The sequence below is a fragment of the Microplitis mediator genome, chromosome 8 (assembly GCF_029852145.1).
Source record: "Microplitis mediator isolate UGA2020A chromosome 8, iyMicMedi2.1, whole genome shotgun sequence".
Lineage (NCBI taxonomy): Eukaryota > Metazoa > Arthropoda > Insecta > Hymenoptera > Braconidae > Microplitis > Microplitis mediator.
Window position 1 is genome coordinate 9,938,844 of NC_079976.1, and position 27,328 is coordinate 9,966,171.

Below are 27,328 nucleotides of genomic sequence, written 5' to 3' on the forward strand. Positions count from 1 at the left end.
GACCAGGATTAAGGGTAAACGACAAATGTAAAGGGAATAGAAGGAATCTGGATCTCTCGCAACCTGAGGGAAGAATTAACCCAGTTGTAGATAATAATGACAAACAGAAATATATATTCCGCTGACAGATTTATATACCACGGTATTGAGTCTGCGTGTTTTTTATCCTGCGAATTTATACAATATTTTATACCGAGCTTCATCTCACGAATTTTACCTCAGGTTATTAAATTATAAAAGTTTGACGATCTTCGGAATTCAGATAAAAATTAACGGGTTGTTTTTACCGAAAATAATAATAATAGTAATTGTCGATCGACATAGTTGGTATGGAAATATATGTAGCGTGTATGCTAAAGTCATTGGTGCACGACTTTTGTTTGTTTGGAGCAACGTTCGAGAGTTAGATTGTAATTTCCGATGGGTATATTGCGATACACTAGTCCAGGTTTATGGGGAATACTAAAATATTCTGGACATCTCACACATATAAAGTATATCTCTATACATCCATACATTCGTATATATTCATATGTACATATATATGTGTGTGCATGTATACTCGGGCGAGTTTTCCGCACGACGAAACGTTGGAATAACACGTTAACGTACGAGTGCTTCCATATCACTTTACCCTCTCTCGATTCCTATATACATAAATATATATATTATTTGTGCGCAACGTCAGTCTATATATAACGATATTAATATACGTTTGACAAATATACGGAAGCCAGAAAAATAATACAAACTGCTGATTTCATATTTAGTTTGTTGTCAATATGAAGCAAACAAGCCATGTCCATTTAATATTAACACAGCCAGACAAGACAATTGTTGAATAATGACAAGAGTAGCAGGAAAAAAAGGCAAAGTGAATGAAAAACAAGTATTTGCGTTGGTTATAACGGTAAAGTTTATAGTTGAGAGAACAAAGTTGGTGTAAGTGGGTTCTAAATTTAGTGGCAGAAGCCGCGCACGTTCACAACTTGTATATTCTTATATTTTGCCTGAAGCAGTCCGGCTTCTTCAACTTGTTCTTGTTCATATTTAAAAGTATTCGCTCGTCATTATCATTCAAAGTCCATCTTTAGCCCCTTAGGCGTTTGGTTTCTCGAGTTCGTCGCCTCGCGATGGATAAATTTTAGCTTGTTTTCCCTACGGGAATCAACACCAACCTCCCTTTCATATTATTCTCATATCCTGACACTACTCTTGAGCTTGGCATAAATAAACATAAGCACAATGTACATTTATATATTGTGCACATTACAGCTATTGAATACTATTTCCTAAGATCTATATATATATATAAAGGTGTCAAGGGATCCGCGATACGATGGATTATAAAAAATGCCACCAACGGCTGCTAAAATAAAATAGCTTTGGTTATATATATATATATTTCTTATTATTATTCTTTTTCTTCACTAAAAATCCGTCGAGTATAATACGTTTTTGAAGCTGGTATGCTGTAATAAATCCAAGGGGAATAGATCGAGGAAAAAAGGAAGCAAAAATAGTGTGAGGAATCGTTAAATTTTATAGCGTCACGCGGACATTTTACTGACATTGTATAGTCAAGCTTTATATTTAGTTTATTTTTTTTATTTATTTATTATTTTCTTTTTTTTACGTTCCGAGCTTGATACCTTTTTTCATTTTATTCAACGCACACGTAATTTAAACGTGAAACATAGACTTTAACAAGTAATTGTTTTGTGAAGGTGGAAACGAATATTGGATGTGTGCTTTCCCTTACTCTTTATACACACACCCACACACACATACACGCACACACACACTTGTTCAATAATACATAGTCTCTTTTAGCTCTTGTTCGTTGATGCACGCTTTCCACCTTGTGCTTGCAACGACCTCGTTCACCATCTACTCAATATCTCTATCTTGCTTTTGCACACCATAATTCCACTGACAGAGAGAGCAAACATCCATAGCTAGGCTGAGATATAGAGAGAGAAAGAGAGAGAGAAAGATAATTTCCTCCCGTAAATCAAACACCACAGGCCATTAGGACGCCCATAATTCCCCGATATCTCGAGGACCGCCAGCTTATTATATCCTGCATATATAATTCTAGCGAAGTGGGCGCATCCGGTTTGTGAATTTTCAAACAAGAAAGACGGAAAATTAAAATCTTTAAAGACTAATTTTGTATCCACGTTTTTAAAAAAAAATTACGGATATGAATGTAATTATTAAATTATATATACATATATTTTGGAGCCAATGGTATTTTTGGAACTTATTCAACTAATTGTGATCGGTGATGACAAAATTCTTTGAAAAATCCACCATGAGAAAAAACGCAAGAGCCAGATTTCAATGAAATTCACTGAAAAAGATTTGGAATACTTACTGTTGATAAATAAAGATGCCGAACATAATGATTGAAGATAAATAACTCATTTAAAATTTTAATACAGTGAGAACAACACTGTGTGTATTTTTTGTAGCCAATAGCACGGAACAAAAATTGAGGTAACCCGAGTCAAAAAACAAATTCGGGTTTAAGTCTCAAAGTTCTCAATGAGGTTTTTGAGGATCAATTTAGAATTTGAAGATTGACAACTATATAGAAAGTTATCCTAGGTTAGTCCTCAAAGTAGTAGTTACGGCCAATTTTACCACTTTGAGGACTAAACTAAAGTAACATAATCTAGATTAGAGCCTCAAAATACTCAAAACATACAGGAATAATTGTATCCGAATTTGAACCTCGAAAGTCTCATTCGACGTATTCTCTCCTCTCCCTTTTTCTATCTAAATTTTTTTTAAAGTCCGAAAATAACTTTTCATTCGTTGAGGATTTTGAGGTCTTAGTTATAAATTAAAATCGATAAATTATTCGCATTTAGATCTCATAGTTCTCATTAAGGATTTTGAGTACTAAATTAGAATTTGTTCTTTGACTCGGGAACCGTTCCTAGTACGTTTATGAAATATCACCCCATAAGATTATGGTAATAATAACTTGGAATTCTGGGATATACGCCCATAATTTCTGGAAAAACTTAACACAACTGTGGGAACAATTTCTGTAATTATGGTAAAAGTTCCTATGTATGGTAATGATTAACATACTCATAGAAAGAGTAGCCATAGTTACAGAAATAAGTTCAATATATATCCACATTGGAACGGTTCCTAAGAGCGTATGGGAATAAACACTAGACATCATAATAACCGCTTCCATAATATATGTGAATTATTCTCATAATATTATGGTGATCGCTCCAGTATTACGGTAAACATTACCATAAATTATAGGAATCAGTACCAAAATTTATGGCAATGTTTGCCGTAGAATATGGTAACGATTACCATAGTCGTATTACCATAGGAACTATTACTATAATGACATAAGAATTATTACCATAATTTTATAAGAACTATTCCGATATCGTACACAGAGGGAAATTTATGGTAACAATTAAAATATATTATGGAAATGGTTCCCATAATGCATGGTAACCGGTTTTTTTGAAATGGGGATTATAGAAACGGCACCCATATATATTATAGTTATTATTACTATAATATTATGGTAACCGTTACCATAACATTATGGTAACCGTTACCATAACATTATGGTAATAGTTACCATATATAAAGTAACCATTACCATAATGTTATGGTAACGGTTACCATAATATTATGGTAACGATTACTTCAATTTTATGGTAACGATTACTATAATATATGGTAACGTTTACCATAGTATAATGGGAAAGTTTACCATAAGTCTTTCACATGCGATATGGACACTGTTACCATAATGATGGGAACTTTTCCCAGAAAATATGGGCCTATATCCCATAATTCCAAATAATCATTACCATAACGGTATGGGATGATATTTCATAAACGTACTAGGAACGGTTACCATAAATTTCTCTCCGTGTACAGGAAAGAAACGCATTTAAATAGGAATGCTTACCATGATTTGTATGCTGGGTCCTATTCTTATAATCTATACTTCAAAAAAACCTGTTACCTTCCGATATGGGAACCATTTTTGTAAATTATTGTAATAGTTACCGTGAATTTCTTTCTGTGAATACATTGAGTCAACTGAAAAATTCCTGAAAAAAAAGTTTTGAGGCACTCAAAATTATACAAAAATGATGATAAAAGTCGTAATTGACAGTTAATAAGAAGTTTGGATAAAAAAAAAACTTTTTTACAAATTTTTAGGAAGGTCCGTTTTGCCCATCATTTTCTCTATATATATATATATATATATATATATATATATATATATATATATATATATATATATATATATATATATATATATATATATATATATAGAGAGAGAGAGAGAGAGAGAGAGAGAGAGAGAGAGAGAGAGAGAGAGAGAGAGAGAGAGAGAGAGGAAGAGTACAAATGAGAATTATAACGTCGTAAATGCGTAAATATGGGTGGTGAATAAATTTATACCTAATAAAGGGAAGAATGATTGTACAAATGATGAAAAGGGTGAAAGAGGAGGGAATGAGGGAGGGAAAAGCATATTTTGGCTTAACGTAGTTTTATATTGGACGAATGAGAGGAAAAGAGGACGAGGATGAGGGAAACTAGTGGAATATGGAGGGAGAGAGAGAGAGGGATTTTGAGGGATTTTGAGGGGCTCGGGGTGGAAAGAGTTGATAGAAAAGCAGCGGAAGTACCGGATGAGAAGTAAAAGGGGTGAGATGGTAGGATGGAAACACTGTTTGCCGATGGAGAAATTAAACCAAAGCTTGTGTCAATATCACTTCGGCTTTCGCTTACCATCCCCACACACTGGCCCTCTATCCACTACACCCTTCAACACACCCTCGTCCAAAAGCACGAGTATTTTTCAGCCTCATCATTTCATATAAATCACTTTGACACGTTTTAAAGCTCTATAATCATAACTAAACAGCATACTGAAAAGCAAATATGCAATGAAAAATGAAAAAAAAAAAAAAATTAATTAGAGCTGATTAATTATAATTGCAATGATAATAATAATATTAATAATATTACTAATTAATGTATAATTAAAAGCGCAGGTTAACTTTGTGCATGTGGGAATCCGCGATTGAACAAATTTAATTTGAGCTTACACTTAATTTGAGTTCACTGATGGTATGTTGCCGAGTGAATCTCTGTAAAATGTAATGAGGGCGGATCAAACCCGAGAATTTTGTAGCTTATTCGCATGATTATTTGCTTTTGTGGACATGACGGAATTACATGTTTGATATAATCATGATTTCTATACCTAGGACCTACACATATCTCTCTTTCTCTCTCTCCATATATATATATATTGGCTATAGAAAAGCAAAGAGGGAGATCGTTAGGGGGTGGACGGGTGATTCCGGTGTGCGTTTTAGTGAACGTTGCGAACAATGCGCGTGGGTAAATCCCAAATGGTAAAGCATCCTTGATGGGGAGTTAGCGTTTGTTAGTTCCATCCTCGTCACTCTTTCGATCCTCTACTCAGATATTTTCCATTCGAAGCTTAATGTCCGACAGTGAGCGCAGTCGCGACCACGAGTACGAAATCCCCTAGTCTAAAACCGTCGCGCTCTCGCATCAGGATTACCTTCAGCTTCAGCACCACTAGCATCAGCGACCTCGATAGTCGATCGTTATCCCATAATTCGTCTTCGAAATCCTCTCTGCGAATCTCATTTCTGATGCACTCGCTATTTATTCTCCCCGTGTCCCATTTTTCAATGCTATAATCACTCCCCTCTTCCTTCTCTTTCTCCTTCCGCATATCCACCTGATTTATACTTTTACTTTACATCTTCAATTATATATCTGATTAACGAGCTCATTAATAAATGTTGTCTTAAATTTATTCAATCCTCCCTAATGACACCGCATTTATACTTCAATTCCCAGTTATTTTATACCTACCTCACGCGTTTTTCTTTATATATATTCATATTAATTATCATTATCTATTATTATTTGACACATATACATTTGAATCTCACCTTATTTATCAGCTTGCGTAATTGAAGTTCAAAAAAAAAACTACCATTGGAAAAATATATGCAAAAATGTAGCATATAGATGAAGGCGGATGTATGTAGTTACTGGAGGGCAAGTTTAAGAGTTATAGATGTGGCACGAGAGGCTGCGTGCGATCCCAATGGGTTTTCTCTACTCGTGTGTTGGTGTGTAGGGTATATATTTATATATATGTATATACATACAGCATCATAGTGAGTGGGTCGATACGCGCAACTCGCAACTCTCGCTCTTGGTGTGTTACAATTATATATATATTGGATATCTCTTTGTTTGTTGGTACATTTATATATATTTGAGTCTAATTGAATGTATTTAAATGAATCATCACGATGATGACTATGATGATTAGTATATAATATAAATGAAAATTTTTACTGACCAAGGAAGACAGCACGTGAATAAACAGACGAATAGGATGGAAGGGAAAGAAGGAAAGTGATTAACAGGTTGCCATGAAAGTACCGATGGCAAGAGCGCTGGTTCTGTAGCTGGTGCTCGGTTGTCAGCAACATCAGCAACAGCTCCGAGCGCCCTCTTATCAACAACGTTAGCTGGTGGTTTTAAGCAACCCTGATGGTATTTCCTCTTCCAGTCGTCGTCGAACACCACGACGAGGAGCCGAGCCGGTAAACGCGTGCGCGGTTAAACGCGTTCTCGTCTCGCTCCTCTATCTTTCGTTATATCTGGCTTCTATTCAGCCTCGTTCATTCGTCCGCGCGTTACAAACGGTGCATGCCACGGCCTTGACGCATCGTGCGCGCTTCAGGCGGCGTCGATCGCGTGGCCCCTACCTGCTGACGGATCTAACGCCCAACCCCGTCATCAGTGCTTTGTCTCGACGGTTACGCGCTGTGAATTTATTATTAATATACACCTTTTTTTTTATTTTATCACACATCATTATTCATAATACTTAATATTATACCTCCCACCCCCGAATTTTTTTTACCACCACCATTTTTCGACAGTGAAATAATTATTCAAATATTTTTTTGCGCCAAAGGATTTATCAATCAACTAATCGGATAAATAATTTTTTTTTTTTCGGGTTAAGTGGACTGTTTTTATTCATTAGACGTTTTATTAATTTAAAAAAAAAATATATGCAATTATAAACTCCAATAATTTAAACTTTATCAAAGTGTCAGTGAATGATTTTTGGACAGAAAGATATGATTTGGAGTCTAAGTGTCGTTTTAAACTGACAGTATTTTCAGCATGTCAGAGACTATGTTAATAAAACCCGCGCTACCTGCGCAATTACGAGTATTAAATAACCAAATATGTATATTTAATTATTAAAATTTATTATAAATAATAAAATTGTTACCACTAATCAATATATATATTTATATATATATGATTATAGCCAATTATGAATATAAATATTTTAAGGAATAATTTGAGTGATAAGAACGTATGATTGGTGAAAGCTTGATCAACTCGTGTGTGAATTTGACATATCAAGTATTTTGTCGTGTGCTAGCGACATGTTAATTATATAATAATATTAATAAATTAATTTATTGATATATTTATTTATTAATTAATTAAAAAGGTTTTAAAACAACGCAAGCTTTTGCTATTTACGTCAGTATTATCCGTTCGAATTTGAGCGGCGTGTGAGCCAAACTCGACAAAAATTAGTGCGCTACGGGAAAATGAAGAGATCCTCTTCTTTCTTCATCTTAAGGTAATAATCTTTATAATTTTTTTTTTAACTCGAAATTTTGACGGGCAATATGGAGCACAATTTTTCAAACCAATTTTTTTTTTTATTCAGCAATTTTCCGTGGAAAGGAGTGGGGGCAATTTCATTAGCAGTGCGGCCACTTAAAAATTTTTTTTCTAAGTGTTTGTTGTATGAATTCATTGGAAACTAGAAAAAGTTAATCTGATGTAAAATGGGTCGCTATTGAAAGAAAAAACACCAAACACAAACACAATTTAAAAAGTTCCTAGAGTGACCCATTTGACCTCAAAGTAGGGATAAGGTGGGCAAAACGGACTACCCCCTAAATTTTATACAAAAAAAAAATTTTATTTTTAAAATGTTTTTGAACATTCCAAAATCACTTTTCTAAATGTAAATGAGAATTATTTCCAATTTTTTTGTTGAACTTTTTCAAAAATCGATTGTTAATCGAAAAATGTTAATGACTTTTGTTTTATGATAAAAAGTATCAAAAATTTGTTTTTTTTTTCCTTAGTTTCCAATCATCATGTAAAACATAATTTTTCTTCATGCAAATTATTTACAAAAAAATTTAATTCAATCAAATTCATTTAACATCGAGAAATTTTTTTTTTAATCTTTTTTAGGGGGTACCCCATTTTGCCCGCAAAAATGAAAATTTTTTTTTTAACGGTAACTGAAATTTTTTTCTATTTACTTTGAGTATCATTAAAAAAAAAAAAAAAAATCGCATTTGAGTCCTCGAAAATTTGGTATTTCCTTGAGTACACCATTTTGCCTACTTCCTTAAATTATTTTTTTTTTTTTTTTAGTAAAATAATATTTATAACAAACACTTAAAAAAAAAATTTTTTTTGCTAAAAACATGAAATTAGCCACCCTATGGAAACTGAAATTACCCTCCATTTTCTTGCGGATTGCAACTTGAAATTGAAAAAAAAAAACTTTTTATTCCAAAATCTGCGACCTTCTTAACATATATATGTAAAAAGAAGTAATTAAATATTTTTTCGAAATAATTTCACGGCATACTTACAGTAACTTGACTTGAAAACGAAATATTTAAAGAACTTTCGCATAAATTGTAAATTTAAAAGGTAAATGGGTATAAGTAAATATAGCAAAATAATTTGAATATATTTAAGTTATAAGAAGTACGTGAGTTATGATTATTATATATTGATATATATAACGAGTGTAGCCTGAAGCAGCTCCACGTACCGCGGGGTGTGTACTTCGTTAGAGAACTTATTTATTCGGGCGAAGCTCGCGCGGTCGTTGCATATTCTGTGTGAGTACGCGAAGCGAGTATTCAGACGTGATTGAGAGAGCGGAAACGATCGTCTGGGATAAAACGAGAGTAACAGAGAGAAAGAGAATGAAAGAAGAAGAAGAAAAAATAAAACTGAGTACATATACATATATATATGAAGAAGTGTATGCATATATATAAAACAGGAGATATACTAGCATAGAGAAAACTCGATGTCGGACGACAGATGTCTTTCCAATAAAACTTTTTGTCAATATTAACGAGACACGATGAAAGACTGGGACAGAAGAACGAAAAGACAGAGACAGAAAAATGGGAAAAGAAAAAAAAATATATAAATAATAACTTTTAAATCTTAATGATTGAAAGTTTTCAATAATTTATCGACGGGTTAATTAAAGTTACGGAAGCAATTTAACGTTGGCTCCTATCAGAATTATATGTTTGTTATTATAATTGATAATAACAATGTTTGAAACTTTGTCAATAGATCAAAGTAAAGAAACAGTCCTGGGGGCAATTCGTGCTCATTTACATCACGGTCCATCGAGAGCTTTGAGCCATTTTGTTCTATCCGCATTCTTGTTGAGTGGGGCTTTGTGCTTTATTGTGATATTAAAAAGGAATTTAATAATATTGTTTATTTTCGATGTAATATATTGCATAGTTTAGTAATTTTAGAAAATGTGCTGACCGTGTGGATACTCTTTGAAACTACCCAAGTACACCAAAGGAAAATTATTGTAATTTTAGTAGCGGGTATATTCATTATTACGCGGAATTTAGACTGATTTTCTGACGCTTGATATAATCATAACATTTTATTGATAGTGATTTTTTTTTTTTTTCGGTCTTTATTTGTTGAATATTTCATAACATTCTGAGAAGAATTTTTAATTATGCTTCCGTGTTACACATGTAAAAAGTTTAATATTGGTAGTCCGGGAGATATTAATTTTTGAAAATTTTGAAGGAGTTCTGGGTACCCTAGATAACAAATAGGCAACAGAGATTAGGGCTAAGTTCAAAATAATTTAGATACAAATCTAGTCGTTGTAGTACACCGAACTTTAAACTACCATATATTGTAGCGTTCAATATAAATTAAATTTACATTTTTTATAGTTCGGCACAATACTAATTATACTGTTGTTTTAAAAATTCTTTAATTTTACTTACAAACAGTCACGTCTAGTATAATAACGAATTACAAGTTTTATTAATTTCCATAAGCGAGGACGATTTAAATCAGATAGAAAGTTGACAATATGTTCTACAGATAACTGACGACAAATTATTTATGGTTTACTAAATAAATTTTATTATGCCAGTAGTAACTTTTCTTATTAAACTCAAATTTACATTAAAGTTAAATATTTAATACAAACTATTGGAAATAAAACCAATATAAACTTTAATAAAAACAAAATAAAATGCATTGTCTATAATTTGTAAGCAACTTGCATATTTTCTGATTCTAGTTTTTATTTTTCTGTTAAATCTATCACCAGTTACTCAATCAATGCTACTATCACTAAAAATATCTACATTACAATTATCACTACCTATAATTTAATAGCATTTCACAAAAACTTCATCTCAGATCCTTTGCTTCGATTTTATAAAAATTAACTTAAATATGTTTGATACATTTCCGACGTTTTCTTCGTACTCGGTCATAAAAAAAAATCTAAAAGAGCCAAGTGAAAAGGTAAAATATTAAAAAAGAACGTAAATAAATAAAAAAGAATGTCTCAAAAGCACGAGAAAAATTATTTGGTGAGCTCTGAATTCTCTCCCGCTTCTGCCGTGGCTCAGGCTCATCGAAAATGTCCGACTATCTCTCTGAAATTCTTCAACGGCACAGATAAATTATATAACTTCTCATATTATCTTTTGAGTCGCATTCTTTTGACTCGCGCATTTCTTATTCTGTTCGATTCTAACCTATGAATTAATTAGTATTTCATATTTTTTAGTCACAGAATAAACTATTTAAAGTTTGAATCATATGACAAGTTTCTCGGATATATATATATATATATATATATATATGAGCCATGAAATTACAGTAGTGATGGTAAAAGCATGAGCTTAAAGCCTCGGGTGAATATACACTGAAAAAAATAATCGCTAGCTGCTAGCGATTTTTTTCTTTAGCAGCTAGCGATTTTTAATCGTTAGCTGCAAGCGATTATTTCGCTAGCGGCTAGCGATTTTTTCTTTAGCAGCTAGCGATTAAAAATCGTTTGCTGGAAGTGATTTTTTCGCTAGCCGGAAGCGATTTTTTCGTTAGCAGGTAGCGATTAAAAATCGCTTGCTGGAAGCGATTTTTTCGCTAGCCGGAAGCGATTAAAAATCGCTTGCTGGAAGCGATTATTTCGCTAGCTGGAAGCGATTTTTTCTTTGGCAGGGAGCGATTAAAAATACTGTTTTTATCATTGAAATAAATATATAAATATACATATTCAAATATATTTATACATATTTATAAATATGTATTTATATTTATATATATTTATATACATATATGTGTATATATATATGTGTATATATATATATATATATATATATATATATATATATATATATATATATATATATAAATATATGAATATGTATATTTATAAATTTATTTCAATGATAAAAACAGTATTTTTAATCGCTCCCTGCCAAAGAAAAAATCGCTTCCGGCAAGCGATTTTTAATCGCTACCTGCTAGCGAATAAATCGCTTCCAGCAAGCGATTTTTAATCGCTAGCTGCTAAAAAAAAAATCGCTTCCAGCTAGCGAAATAATCGCTTCCAGCAAGCGATTTTTAATCGCTAGCTGCTAAAGAAAAAATCGCTAGCAGCTAGCGAAATAATCGCTTGCAGCTAACGATTAAAAATCGCTAGCTGCTAAAGAAAAAATCGCTAGCCGCTAGCGAAATAATCGCTTGCAGCTAACGATTAAAAATCGCTAGCTGCTAAAGAAAAAAATCGCTAGCAGCTAGCGATTATTTTTTTCAGTGTATAGGATAAGAGAGATAGGATGCAGGCTTGGAAAAGCCTCCGGCTCTAGTAATGTAAGCCCTTTTCCCTCATCTATCTATACCTGTACGTTCGATTCCACTCGCAGGTGCGCAGATTGAATGACTACCAACTAGTTTCCATCTAAATTTTCTCTCTGCTCTCCATCATTTTAAAAACCAACAAAATACAACAAAGCTAAATTAAACAAAACAAGTTTTATATTTCTACATGACGTCGATGCAACATAAAAATCTTCAATTACGCTGGAACATACACATCTGATCCAAATATAATTAGTCCATGTTTTAACTCATGAAAACCACCCATACTTTATATTTTATTACAATAAATTCATAACTAACCATCGGTTTACAGAATCAAAAAACCTTAATTGCGCTTCGTTAATTAGTCCATTGTTGACTCGGCTTCATGTAAAATAATAATGAAACCTCATGGTTTTAATAATCATTTTATTTCAAATAAATCATAATAATAAAATAAATAATAATAATAATAAAAATAAAGTTATCAGAATTTTCATCTCATGTCTCTCAATTTTTCAGACAGTAAAATTTCCGCTCGCCTTTTATAAATCTGAGACAGAGGAGCTCGATCTTCCAGTCGATGTGGTAGCGAGACAAAGAAAAACAAAGAAAAGAAAAATTTTTTTTTTACCTTTTTACCTTTTTTTTTTTTTAGTTTTACCTTTGACCCAACGGACCAAGAGATTTAGGTCTCGTTAGTTGGAATGGACGGTCTTTTCGTCCCCTCTGACCTCGCCTACTAAATTTATTCTCTTCTCTATCATCTTTTAACTTATTGTTCTTCAATCTACAATGCAGGTCTTGATTATTATCATTATTATTATTATTATTTTTGGTATTAAGAATTTTTAATTAATAATAATAATTATTGTTATTGTTGTTATTATTATAATATTCAAGTAATTACTTGTCTCAGTTGGTGAAGGATGAAATTAAACGAGGAGGTTATGACCATAGTGTCGTTGTGGAGTAGATGAGTGGAGGACTACAAGCGAAGTTGAGAGTTCGCGGAGTGTTTCAAGGATAAGCGAGGTTGGTGAAGTGGGTGAGAGGTAAAGGGAAGAACGGCATAACTCGTTGACGAGATTATAATCAGGCAGCGGGGATTAAAGCTAGCTCTCGTTGGTAGCGAGAGTAAGAAGGAAAGAGGAAGAAGAGAGTTGTGACGACGATACGCCAGTTACTGTAGGCTGGATGATGCTGACGAGAAGGAAACGATGAGGATAGTTTAGTGTTGAAGATCCAGGAGGAAAGAGGAACGATGAGGGAGCTAAGGAAGAGTCGGGGCTACGGGTTCTTCTAATAGCGTCAACCCATCAGCCTTTGAGCCTCGAGCTTACAAACATCCTTTTATTTAACCTTCATTAACAGTCTGACTAGCAACACTATTTTCTCCTTTTAATTATATTCCTCTAGTGATATTAATATAAGATGCACATGTGCTACTAAATTTTTCATAATTTCAAAAAAATTTATTTACTTCATTAATATGAAAATCCAATTAAAAACTTTTCACTAATAATTCATGGCGGAAACTCCGACTTGTGTGTAAGCCAGTAATTTTGGAAATTTTTCGTTACAAATTTTGTTTTCTTCATTTAGAGAGGAGAGGGAAGTGACAGAGTCCACTATTTGAAATTTTTTAGTGAAAGAAAATTATTGGTTTTATAAATTACAATTTTAAAGGATTGCGATAAATTTTATCGTGTAAAAATGTAGGGCGGAAGTACCAAAATGAATGAGTCTATTTAAAAAATTGAGGTTTTCTCGTTATGTTTAAGCGGGGCAAAATGATCAAGTGGAATGACAGAAAATTGTTTGATTTGAATTTTTATTTATCGCGATTCTTGACGAGTGCAAGTCATTTTTTATTAATAAAAATAATACTTATGTAAAACGGGGCAAAATGGCTCCTTAGGTAATAAGCAAATTTTAACGAAAGAAGTTAACGTATGGGTATTTGGTATCGGTTTTAAAAAATTGACAAATTTTTTATTTATTTTATTTTATTTATTTATTTATGACTGGTATAAAAAAAAAAACAAATTCTAAAGAGGTGCAATTACACCTGTGCTTAGAACCAGTACATAGTATATAACAATTATACATAAATTATTTACAGTTTCTCTTACATATTAATAATACAGTGCAACGTACAGTTAGTCAACTTAAGTTGCCAAAAACATTATAATAAACTAATCATAACTTTTATTAGGGATGATAATTATTAGTTCTTATCCAATTACTACACTTCTTTTTTAATTGCTTCTTAGTACACATTAAAGTTTTCATGCTATTTGGCAATTGGTTATAAATTTTTAATGCTACATAATATGCATTTTTATAGCTTATTGATTTATTAATTTTGGGAAGGACCAGCAACTTTGATCTCGTATTAACAACCTTTTGTAAATATAGGTTTTTACACTCTTTATAATAGTAATATATAGCATTTACAATGAAAGCCTCTTTTATATTTAGAGGAATAGCAGTGTTTATATTACATGAACTAATTTTACTAAGCAATTTAGTTTGGATGGAGGCTACACTTTTGACAGAGTTGTTATAAGCACTACCCCAAGCTATGATGCCATAGTTAATTACACTTTCAAACAGACCATGATAAATAACTTTTAAAATAAAAGGATTTAGATAATGACTTAGTTTGTAAAAGATGAATGTAAAGTATTTGACTTTTTTTCGCTAATTCTAATACATAAAAATTCCATCTCATGTGGCTATCAAAAAGTAGCCCTAAATATTTACAGTTAGTTACTTTTGTCAATAGCTTATTTCTAATAGAAAGTGAGAATTCTACAGGAAGACTGTCCTCATAACTACCAAAAGTAATAAAATTAGATTTATGAACGTTGAGGGATAATTTATTTATTCTGAGCCAGCAATCCAACTTATCCAGCCAGTTATTGAAGCATATTCTTACTTCATTCCAATTATTACTAGTACATAATACTGCAGGATCATCTGCATACGAAACAATAGCATTATTTGGTAAAACATCAAAGATGTCATTGATGTATAAAACAAAGAGCAATGGACCAAGTATGGTGCCCTGGGAAACCCCTATTTTAACAGTTTTAGTTTCAGTAACACAATTATTTATTCTGACATATTGTTTTCTATTACATAAGTAATTTTTTGAAAGATCATGTGGCAGTCCACGAATACCTCGTCTCTAGAGCTTATCTAACAAAATTTCATGATTTACTGTGTCGAAAGTTTTCGCAAGATCTAGAAATGCAATAACTGCCGGTCGATTTTTATCGATATTATTATATATAAAGTCAGAAGTATAAGAGATAGTATCATTAGTTCCTCTGTTTTTCATAAATCCAAATTGTTTGTCTGCAATCAAACTATTTTGAATACAGAAATCATACAATCTTGTAAAGATAAGTTTTTCAAGGATTTTAGCAAGATTCGATATTAGGGATATAGGTCTGTAATTGGTAGATGAATGCTTATCAATAATTTTTACGAAAGATTAAATATGCTAGCGAGTTGTGATTTATTTTCTATAGAGCTTTTGTACACAGAAAATTATTATTATTTTAGATTAATCGCCTCCGTTAATAGTAAGAAAATAATTTTTTTTAACTCTATTGCACACCTCAAGCGCAAAGTGTGCCTTAACATCGAGATTATTTTTTCGACTAATTCACTCACGTTAAATCATCTCTAAACTTTTTTGATTATATTAAAATGAATCAAATTGTATACTAGTCCAAGGATAATTTATTTAGAAACAATTCTGACCCGGTATTAAGTTGATTCATTATTCTATCGATTTAAAATGAATTATTTTAATACAAGAAACCAGTGCTGTCAGTTGCTACGTATGACTCTTCGGAACGACGATAACTTTCGAAAAATACAATAAGTTGACCCGATTCTTTTTTATTAGCTTTGTATTTTTTGTCCCAAGAACTCTTTTAAAAATCGCGATCTAAATCCTTTTTGTTCAATTGTAATTAATAAAGAACTTGAAACTGGTAATGCACGAAAAATTAAGCTGCCATTTGTTATTTTTATTATTATTTTTTCTTTTTTTTTCTTCCACCAACTACTGGCAGCAGCACTTGTGTGATAGTAAGCATTAAAAAATGAAAAAGTGACATCTATGAAAAAAAGGCGGAATTTTTAAAAAAAGTTTGAATAATAAAAATTAAACTGGAAGAAAAAACTTAAAAAAATTAAATAAAATATAAAAGAAAAGTAAATAAGTTTAAAGCTAAATTATAATTAATGTTGTAAAAAAAAAATATTTAAAACAATGACATTAATCGAAGTATCACTAAAAAAATAAAATATTAACAATTATCATGAGTGATTGAGGTGTGCACTTTTGGATTTCCCAACATTTTTTTGTTTACTCTGAAGATAAACTAAGATCAGAAATTTAGATGATTATATTCTTTAAAATTTTCTGTGTCCATTTTGCCCTGGTCGGCCATTTTATCCCAGCTTACTTTAAATACAAAATATAGCAAAAATATCTACGTGATAAATTTTCGTACTTCATAAAAATTTCATAAAAATTTTCTCGTCCTTATCAAATTTATCATTTTTGCGACCTATCGAATTATAAAATACATATTTTTACAGCAAACTTGACAAAATAATGGTTTGATTATTTAGTAACATTCTTAAGTGGCCCACGATACTCCCCTTTAAAAAATTTCGAACCGATCCATTTTGCCCCAAGCGGCCCACCATACCCCCTATCTACATAATAAATATAAAAAAGTTTGAAATATGTTCGGAATGTTTTCCCGTACTCTAGCAGCGGAATTCCGTATAATTCCAAGTGAATTTAAGAGAATGATAATAAAAAATATATTATACGCAGTTAGTGTTGCGCATGATTATTTTTATTTTTTCTTTTTATTCTGGATGTCGTAGAAACGTTGGATACTTATATAGGCTTGTACTTTAGCATGTGCAATAGCAAATGTACAAGCGCGGCTCGTAATTACAGAACCGTTCCGGGTTCGCGGTTACCACTATCTAATGTGTATTCTCTGGTTCTTCCACCCCCACGAGCACCTGCATCTGACGCGTATCGAATTCTCTGTAGCCTGTGTAGTTTATCTTGTGGGTTCTAACAGATAAACCTACTTCGCGTACTACAACCCGGCTTCCTATTTGTTAACTTTCAAGAAGCCGAACTTTTAATACGTCTTGTTAAAGATTTATTACTTATCCTTGAAAGGACCATTTTATATTATTATTTATATTTGAATTAAATAAAAATAACTTGTATATATACATATATATATATATATATATATATATATATATATATATATATATATATATATATATATATATATATATATATATATATTTAAATAAAATATGGTGTACAATAAAGCGAACGATTTATAATAGAGAGGAAAACAAGTTAACTTTTTTTTAAGTTTATTCTTTATTCGAGTCGCTCGCAGCCGGTGTCACATTGAAATATCATCAACTTTCTTCACTCAAGAGCCTTTAACCAGATTACTTTTCTGTCGTTACTTTTATCCATCTAGATGTCTTAGTTTAATAAAATACATATATATTATTGGAAAATATTTTATTTACAATTTAAAATTTACTTGGAGACAAAAAATTAATTTTTGAATCTTTTTCCTCTCTCTCTTTTTTTTTTTTTGACATTCCATCCAAATTACAAGAAAATGTACAGGAAGAAATTAAATTTCATACAAAATTGTATCGATACATTTTTATCGTATATCTAAAAATTTAGTCAAAGGTTTGATTTAAAAATTTATTAATTTTTTTAATTTTTTAAAAAGTGATTTCATCATTAAAATTTGTAAATCTTCTATTTTAATATCAATTTTTACATTTTGAGGTGGCCTAAATTTAAAATGTATATGTTTATAAATATAATAATTATCAACCTTATATATATATATATATATATATATATATATATATATATATATATATATATATATATATATATATTAATTTTATTTTTATCTTTGAATTAATTTCTCAATGTCTAGACTTCACCTGCGGTTTCATTGTCTCGAAGCTATTCAAACTGAACCCGAGGTTTTCTTATCGCACTGACCTCCAGATTCGTCACTACACACTACAAACTAACAACTGTATTTTCAAAAGAAAAGATTATCTCGACATCTATTATGTTCACTCTTAGTTTTCTTATTCGCGCCTTATCCTCTTCAATTTTATCCCCAACACCGAGCTAAATCCTTATCTCATTTTTTTTCTTCTCAATCTATTGGTCATTCAGAATTCCTATTTTATCACCCCACCTCACTTGCTTCTCTATCTCCTTTTTCCCTTTAAATTTTTCTCGAGATTTAATTCTCAGAGACAAAAGCATTGAAATCCTTGTTCAAATTCACCATTTATTCTCTCGCGCGCACGCGAGTTCCCATTAATTAACCCCACGACGTTAATTGCGTCGGGTGAACGTTTGCATTCTGCGTACGAAACTGCACATGCCGTTTACTCTCAGTCCTCTTCACCCATTTACCCTACTATCAACTATGCGAACCATCCTCTGTTCTATATCACGTTAAATAAATTAACTTCTTAATTATCAAAAATTATTCATATTTATTTTTTTTTCAATTTGAATTCAAATATTACATATTTCCCGCCATAGCTTTTTTTTTAAAGTTACTTTAAAATAATTATTGTTGTAATCAAAAATATATGCAAATAGGAAAATTATTCTCTGATAGAGAATTAGCAAGTAAATGAGTATTATTATGCGAAACACATCCGCTGGGACAGAGAGTAAATGACAAAAGTACACATGGCATACGTATAGTAAATGTCTATCCACATCTGCATATATTAATTATTATTAAATGCTTTTTTTAATAATTACTAACAAAAAAAAAAAATATTATACATATATAGCGAAAAGGTGAACAAAACGGGGAAGGGTGGGCAAAAAGAACCACCCCAAAAATTTGGTGAAAAATTTACTTTTTACAAAATTATTTCTAGAGTCCATTTACGATTCTTATCATTATTGTTGTCCAGTTTTGAGTGTCCCAAAATTTTTGTTAAAAGTTTTTTCAGTGAACTCAATCTATTGTTGGCTAAAAAAAATACATGTCTTCTTTACTATATTTAAAGTTTATATGAGTTAATTCTCTTCAACAATTTTGGTTTATCGGCACCCTTATTTACACAGTAAAAAATATTGTGTAAAATCAACACAGTTTGTGTGTTAAAAACGGTTGACACAAAATTTGTGTTAAAATTTCGACACAAACTTTGTGTAACCCCTTTTTAACACAAAGATTATGTTGAATTATCGCCACAAAAGGGCGCAAAGAATTCCACAGTAACACACAAAATGTGTTAATAAAGAGTGTATAAACCATTTTTTATGTTACAAAAAGGGACACAAACTTTGTGTTAGTTTAACGCAAACCTTTTTCGACACAATTACACTATTTTTTTTACTGTGTACTAACATTGTTGCAGATTTCTTTTTTCACTTAGATTAGATAAAAACGCTGTTATTACAGTTATTTTTTTAAATAAAAGTCAAAAATTTTTTTTTACTTTTTTTTGAGGCAGTGCTACATTTTGCTTGGACGGGGAAAAAACTTTTTTTCTATGGCAACTGGAAATTTAGTTTAATTTTACTACAAATAGGGGAAAGGAGTTATACCTCCTACCTTAACGATGTAACTATTTCCATCTTTACATTTGAAAAATTCTCATTCTTTTATGTAAATTTCCTATCGGAAATTGTAATAATTTTTATCCGACGTTGTAATTATTCTATCTGAGATGGCAAAATAAAAAAATTTTTCAGATATAAGAAATATTACTATCTAGATGGTAATTATTACTTTCAAAATTATTCAATATTACACTGTAAAAACTTTTTGGTGTGAAAATGGTTCCCGATGACTTTACACGGTCTGCTCGGTGCGAATTAACGGTGTGAAATATCAAGCCGTGTGCTTGTAACACGTTGTTTTCTTTCACACCATTTAGTGTTATTACCTGAAATATTGTCCGATAATATAACCGATAGTTAAAAATTATCAAATAATATATAGGCTGCAGCACTAGTATACCATTATAATTATTAATGAGATTATTTTTAAATACAAATTAAATACTTAGTGTCGAAGTAATCGAGAGTTTTAAATAAAACACTTATACATTTACACCATTAGTGGTGTAAACGTTCTAATTCACACAATTCAAAATTTAACATCATGCGTCCTGTAACTTTCACACCGGCAGTGTTGAAAATTTTAACACCAAATAATTCACACCACGCTGCGGAATCAATTTTTTACAGTCTACTATACGAGGAAAACATTTATAATATTTATCACATAATCATAATAATTCCCTATTGCAGAATGGTAACAATTCTCATTTTTTTGTAGAGACTGTAAACGAGCATTTACAAAAAAAAAAAACAATTTTTTTTCTGAAAAGTGGTGTCTAATTTTGCTCCACGTTCCTTTATATATATTTTGGATGAATTATACTCTGCATAAAATGTTGCTGAACGAGTGATCGGTTTAATAAATGAACAGCGACGTGTCATCTGTGGAGAGGCGGAGGTGAGAGAGAAAATTCGAAAACTAGTTTGTATGTGGAAGTATTGGTGTGTTGGTGTGGGAGTATATTGGTAAAACCGAAGACTGGGTGAGAGGGAAGAAGAGAGCACATTTGAACGCGTTTTACCGATCGATCGATCGGGCGTATCGCGCGTGGAATTACGTTAATTGGACGTTGTCGATTGCCGCGCGAGACAGTTTTCTATATTGGTATGTCGAGTACGACAAGTGTACACGCGCTATACTCAACCCCTCAATTGTATCGGATTCGAGTGGTTCCCTACTAGACGAGCTACCCTTCTTTGATTCACGTACCGAGCTAACGGCCACGAGCTGCTATCACATACTCGATATATCGATTTTAGAACTCGTTATGTATACAAACATAATACTTTCACGAGTAAAAAATAGAGGGGAATATTAAGAATTATATGTTTCAGGAATTTTTTTAAAATTTTGTTAGAGTGAAGATCGGAATTTTTGTTGAAGGTTATTTCAGAATACATACTGATGAGTGTAGTGGAAAGAATTTTGCTATTCATAGGAATTGAGTAATTGACAATAGAGTTAAAAAAAATAATTAAACCTGAATTGGAAAATATTCTGACATAGTAAATGGACCTGAGGCTCAGCAAAAGCAAGAGAGAATTCAGAGCTCACCAAATAATTTTTCTCGTGCTTTTGAGACATTCTTTTTTATTCATTTACTTGTTTTTTAATATTTTACCTTTTCACTTGGCTTTTTTAGATTTTTTTTTATGATCGGGCACGAAAAAAATGCCAGAAATGTATCAAATATATTTAAGTTAATTTTTATAAAATCGAAGCAAAGGATCTGAGATGAAGTTTATGTGCAATGCTATTAAATGATAGGTAGTGACAATTGTAATGTAGATATTTTGATTTATAGTAGCATTAATTGAGTAACTGATTAGACTGATTCAAAAAAATCGACTAATTTTTTTTTTCTTCATTATATCGAAAATATTGTTGGAAATAACGAAAAAAAAATACTGTGAAAGTTTGAGCTCTTAATATTAATATTAACAACTGCCGCATCGCAATTTTCTATTTCCCGTTTAAATAACATGGGAAAATTTATTTTTTAAGCTTTGGAATTTCGTAGCTCACGGTGGGACCAATACTTGTTAATGTTCAAGACATATTCTTATGGGGAATTTCACGCTCTACAAAAAAAGGTCTCTTATAATTTTTCGATATTTTTATTTCTTCATAAGTAATTCGAAGTTGAAATTAGATTGACGATAAATCTTTACATTTTTTTAATATTTTGACGCAACCATCAACTTTATCCGAAAATTTTAGAGGACATTTTTGGTAGAGCATTTTATTTTCTAAAACTTATCTCAGAGAAAATTTTCAATATTTCACTTAAGTCGTATGTTATTTGCAATTAACTGAAAATTTTCTTAAATAATCTAAATTTTGTTGCTTAAAATTAATTATATTAAATTTTCAGTTAATTGCAAATAACTTACGACTTGTGAGAAATATTGAAAATTTTCTCTGAGATAAGTTATAGGAAATAAAATGCTCTACAAAAAATGTCCTGTAAAATTTTCGGATAAAGTTGATGGTTGCGTCAAAATATTAAAAAAATGTAAAAATTCATCGTCAATCTAATTTCAACTTCGAATTACTTTTGAAGAAATAAAAATATCGAAAAATTATAAGAGACCTTTTTTGTAGAGCGTAAAATTCCCCATAAGAATATGTCTTGAACATTAACAAGTATTGGTCCCACCGTGAGCTACAAAATTCCAAAGCTTAAAAAATAAATTTTCCCATGTTATTTAAACGGGAAATAGAAAATTGCGATGCGGCAGTTGTTAATATTAATATTAAGAGCTCAAACTTTCACAGTATTTTTTTTTCGGCATTTCCAACAATATTTTCGATATAATGAAGAAAAAAAAAATTAGTCGATTTTCTTGAATCAGTCTAGTAACTGATGGTAGATTTAAAAAAAAAAATAAAAACTAGAATCAGAAAATATGCAAGTTGCTTACAAATTATAGACAATGCATTTTATTTTGTTTTCATTAAAGTTTATATTGGTTTTGTTCTCAATAATTCGTATTAAATATTTAATTTTAATATAAATTCGAGCTTAGTAAGAAAAGTTACTACTGGCTTAATAAAATTTATTTAGTAAACCATAAATAATTTGTCGTCAGTTATCTGTAGCACATATTGTCTACTTTCCATCCGATTTAAATCGTCCTCGTTTATGGAAATTAATAAAACTTGTTAGTTTGTCATTACACTTGACGTGACTGTTTGTAAGTAAAATCAAAGAATTTAAAAAACAACAATCTAATTAGTATTGTGCCGAACCATAAAAAATGTAAGTTTAATTTATATTGAACGCTACAATATCTGGCAGTTCAAAGTTCGGTGTAGTACAACGACTAGATTTGTATCTTAATTATTTTGAACTCAGCCCTAATCTCTGTTGCCTATTCGTTATCTAGGGAACCCAGAACTTTTTAAAAATTTTCAAAAATTAATATTCTTCGCAGAAGGGACTTTTATAGTTTTGTTTTAATCAGATGAAATATCACATTAAAATATGTAACAATCACTGATCTTTTTCGTTTCCTCGCTACATTAAAATTTTCAAAAACTATTTTTTATTTGTTCACTGAAAACAAATGTAGTTATCGTAACCATCTGAAGTATTGCTAATGGTAGATAGTTGTCATAACAAAATGTATTATCGTTAACTTGGCAATACTAGATTGCGGTATTAACTATCTTCAATTTTAAATAAAAGTATTGTCAATTCAACTCTATTCTTTGGTTATATTCCTCATACTTAGTATTGCTGTTTTAACGATTCCTTATAGATTGCTATTGCAGCAATCCAAATGGTTAACATAGCAATCCGGATTGTAAATATATCAATACGTATTGTTAATATAGCAATACGTATTGCCGTAGCTATCATCTATATAGATAGTTGATTTAATAAAAACCTGTATAGGGGAGACCGGGGCAAGACGGCCCACCTGGGGCAAGAAGGCCCACCTCAAAAATTAACCAAAAATTTTTTTTTCTTGTTTTCTTTTGATTATCACAAATTTAGATTATTTACTCATTTTTAGCCCGATACGTGAAACTTGGGGCAAAATGAACCACTCAAAAATTCTAAAAGAAAATGTATTTCATAGTATTATAACCTAGTCATGATTAATTTAATAGAAATATCATTTTTTGGTTAATTATATGGATTTGGATTAAAATAGAGCATTTGAAAAAGTTAAAAAAACCAATAATCAATTTTCTACAGAAGTGAAAAAATGACTCGTATTATATCAAAAAAGGTTATTTCGAGTAATATTAAAGTAAATACAGTTGTTAAAGAGAAAAATATAAACATTTGTTACGCGGGAAATTTTTTTACAATTAAAAAAAAAAAATTTTTTTTTCATTTTTTTTCGGAGGGGGCCGTCTTGCCCCAAAAAAAAAAATTTTTTTTCAGGAGCTTCACCAAAATTTTGGTGAATTGAGTTCAAGTTGGACAAGAGTAAATCGACTTGATGGTTAAAAGCCACAAATAATAATAACCGGCTTAGGTGGGCCGTCTTGCCCCGGTCTCCCCTAGGTAAAATAGCAACATAGCCTTTACGCAAATAAAGTATTGCTAGATTAACAATCAACGATTTTCCAAACTTTAGATGGTTACTATAACCTAACGATATTGCTATTACAGCAATATTTTTTTTTCAGTGTTCGTATCATTTTTAAATTTGTAATCCATAAATCACGTGCACGTTAAACGGAGATTTCCCTAGACACTAATCGATTAGATGCACAACTAAGTTAATCCTATATATAGTTATATGTTCGCTGTATGTTTACTGTTCTGGATTGGTCTACTCTTGTCTTGAGCATTTCGAGCATTCCCAATTCAATCTCTGGAGAGTTGTAAGTGCACCAGATGAGCACACGTGTTAATTTATGTCCTTGAATTTTATTTATACATCCTACAAATATATATTATAAATAGCGATAAACACATACATATATATATATATATTTTTTTATATATATATATATATATATGTTTAGCTGTCTTCTTGGTCATATTAAAACTTATAGTTGAGTAATCGTTCGCTGGCATTTTCGTAAAAGTTTGTTCACTGAGAGTTTAAATGTAATGGATGGTAAGAACGAATAAGGAGTTTAGTTACGAGTGGGAAGCATGAAACTGCAGTAAGATAGAGGTTTCAGAATAAGGGATATTTTGCCAGAGGGATGAACAAGAAGTAAAAAGAGAAATGTAGAATACCTTGGGGAGAAACTAAAGTTTCGGTTTTCTCAATCTATATATATATATACATATTTATATATATATGTGTGTATATCATGTATAAAGTAAAAGAGTGAAGTGGAGTAGTTATATAAGACCGCGAGGATTCCACGGATGACATGAGCCGACTTTTAATTTAAATGATCGACTAGGGAGTTATCAAAGTTTCCGTTGGCAAACGATTTCAATTAAGAATTTGCCCTGGTTAGCCCTTTGGGAGGATAACGATCGGTCCGCGGTCACAGAAGAGGTCAGTCCTGAGATAAATGCTTCGAAGAGCGGTTGGATAATCTGAGAGACCGAGCGAGTGAAGCACGAGCGGGTAAAGACGTTCGTAAGCGACGCGCGAAAAAGTGGAAAAGGATTTTTCTAATTAGTTAGCTGGTGGATCTCCCGAGAGTAGCCGGTGAAATGAGTTTAACGTTTCTTTTAGATCGTTTCACACTTTTCACTCTGCATTATTGTTATTATTCAAACTTTTAAGTTCCTATCAAGTCTATTTCAGTTTTGAAACTAATTCTCGTGGTGTTTTTTATTATTTTATTTTTTTCTCAATTTAAAAAGTGATTCGGCCAACAACAAAATAACAAACGGCATCAGCAATTTCAGCATAAAAAGTAAAAAAAAAATATGTTTTATATTTAGACGTTGAAAAAATGTCTCGTCACGGACATAACGCATGGTTGAATTCTCATGTTGGCAGTCAGAAAGTTGGAAACGCGCGTGTAAAGTTTGGTTCTCGTCAACGGCTCCGACGAGGCGTGTAAAGTTTCCGCTGGATAACCGTTGACGTTCCACGAGCCAGCGGTTGAGGGAGTGGCGTCAGGTGCAACTGGAAAACGAGAAATCGTCAGAGCGACGAACGATCTGGTGGTTGTTGGGGCGGCTCATGCACCAACAGCCATCAGCCAACAGCCAACAGCCACTGATGTCTCTCTCGTCAGCTTCCCAATTCAGCTTCACATCCACGCATCAATTACATTTTATTTATAGTGTTCCTACATCAGCCATCAGCACAAATAAATCCTATATTTAAATAGTAATAAAACGTAATGAGGATTACTGGAGCGAATATTTAAGCGATTCCGTAGCCGGCCGATGATCCGTTCTCACAGCAGTATTAAATATATATCGGTGGACGAATTGGGTATACTGCCAGACGTATTTGATTGGTATGCGAGAGATCGACAGCGTTTGACTAATTAGAGAATGATCCGGCTGGTTGAATCGCCTGTGGTGGATTAGAGAAAGCCTTTGTTTCCCACCGACAAATTATAAGGCTTGCAACGCGGACGTACGGCCCCATGAATGAGGGTGCAACCGAGCGATCGGTAGGCGGGGATCATCCAGCTACCGATCGAGGACACCAGAGGAACGAGAGATGATGGTTCAACAGAGTGGGATGTAACCGCGGCACAACCGCGGCTGAAATTAACGACAATTGGCGCGATTGAAACGTACTATGTACGCGCAGACCCGCTACTGCTGCTACCCTCGATTTCCATTTATCGAACGGTCTCTCTGACTCCCAGTCTAGAATTTAAATTAAAGAAAAAAATAATAATAATTTTACTTCAAATGTCTGACTATTTATTATTTTTATAAAATTTACTTTTTTATCACCGAAAATAGTTTTTTTTATAAATATATTTAGTATATATATACATGTAGATATATTATATATATATTTATTTTTTTTTTTTAGTCAGTACTGCAAAGTTGAAGTTTCCTGTCTCGAGAACTTTGTAAATTTGTTAAATTGCCAATTTACCTTAGAAACTAGTACGAGCTCTTTCCTTGCAAGCTCACTCCCACTCGCATCATTTTATAGCTTCTCTACTTGCAAGATTTCTCTAGCTTTCTCACTTAACTTGAAGCTTTCTCGTTTCACCCCGTGTTCTGCTATTTCCTTTCTGCTTTATGCCTTGTACATGCTTTTCCTTACACTGCTTTGTCTTTTATCGGCAAGTCCAAGGACTTTTAATCTTAATTTCCGTCCAATTACAAGTCCTGGAATTAATTATAGAATCACAGGTCCCTGAGTACAAGTAAGCTTGAAAGCACTTTGTTAACAAAGCGACACAGCTCTGTCACCTTTTATGTTCCCTATAATACACTTTTTATTCTTTTTTTCTCAAGCTCTTACTATTTTAAAAATTAACTAAATTTATATCATTAATTACGACTTTTCTCTTTTAATTATCTCTAATCCCGGTACCCAGACAAAACTATGTTCTAGGAATTGCTATTCCATTCCTGGCATAGAATTGGTCAGTTGGGACCGGGATTCCCTCAATATAACAATTATCGAGACATTCAT

The 27,328-nt window shown here is 31.8% G+C and overlaps 1 protein-coding gene across 4 annotated transcripts in view; it reads left to right on the plus strand.

Moving 5' to 3' along the window:
- LOC130673095 (uncharacterized) overlaps positions 1–27,328 on the plus strand; it is a 332,376-nt gene that overhangs the window by 41,074 nt on the left and 263,974 nt on the right. Inside the window, exon 1 of one of the 4 annotated variants that reach the window (XM_057478009.1) lies at positions 7,414–7,735. The exons of the other annotated variants lie outside the window; for them this stretch is intronic. The gene's annotated coding sequence lies outside the window, so the exon portion shown is untranslated. Of the gene's footprint in view, positions 1–7,413; positions 7,736–27,328 lie in introns of those variants that run through there. 4 annotated transcript variants of the gene reach the window in all.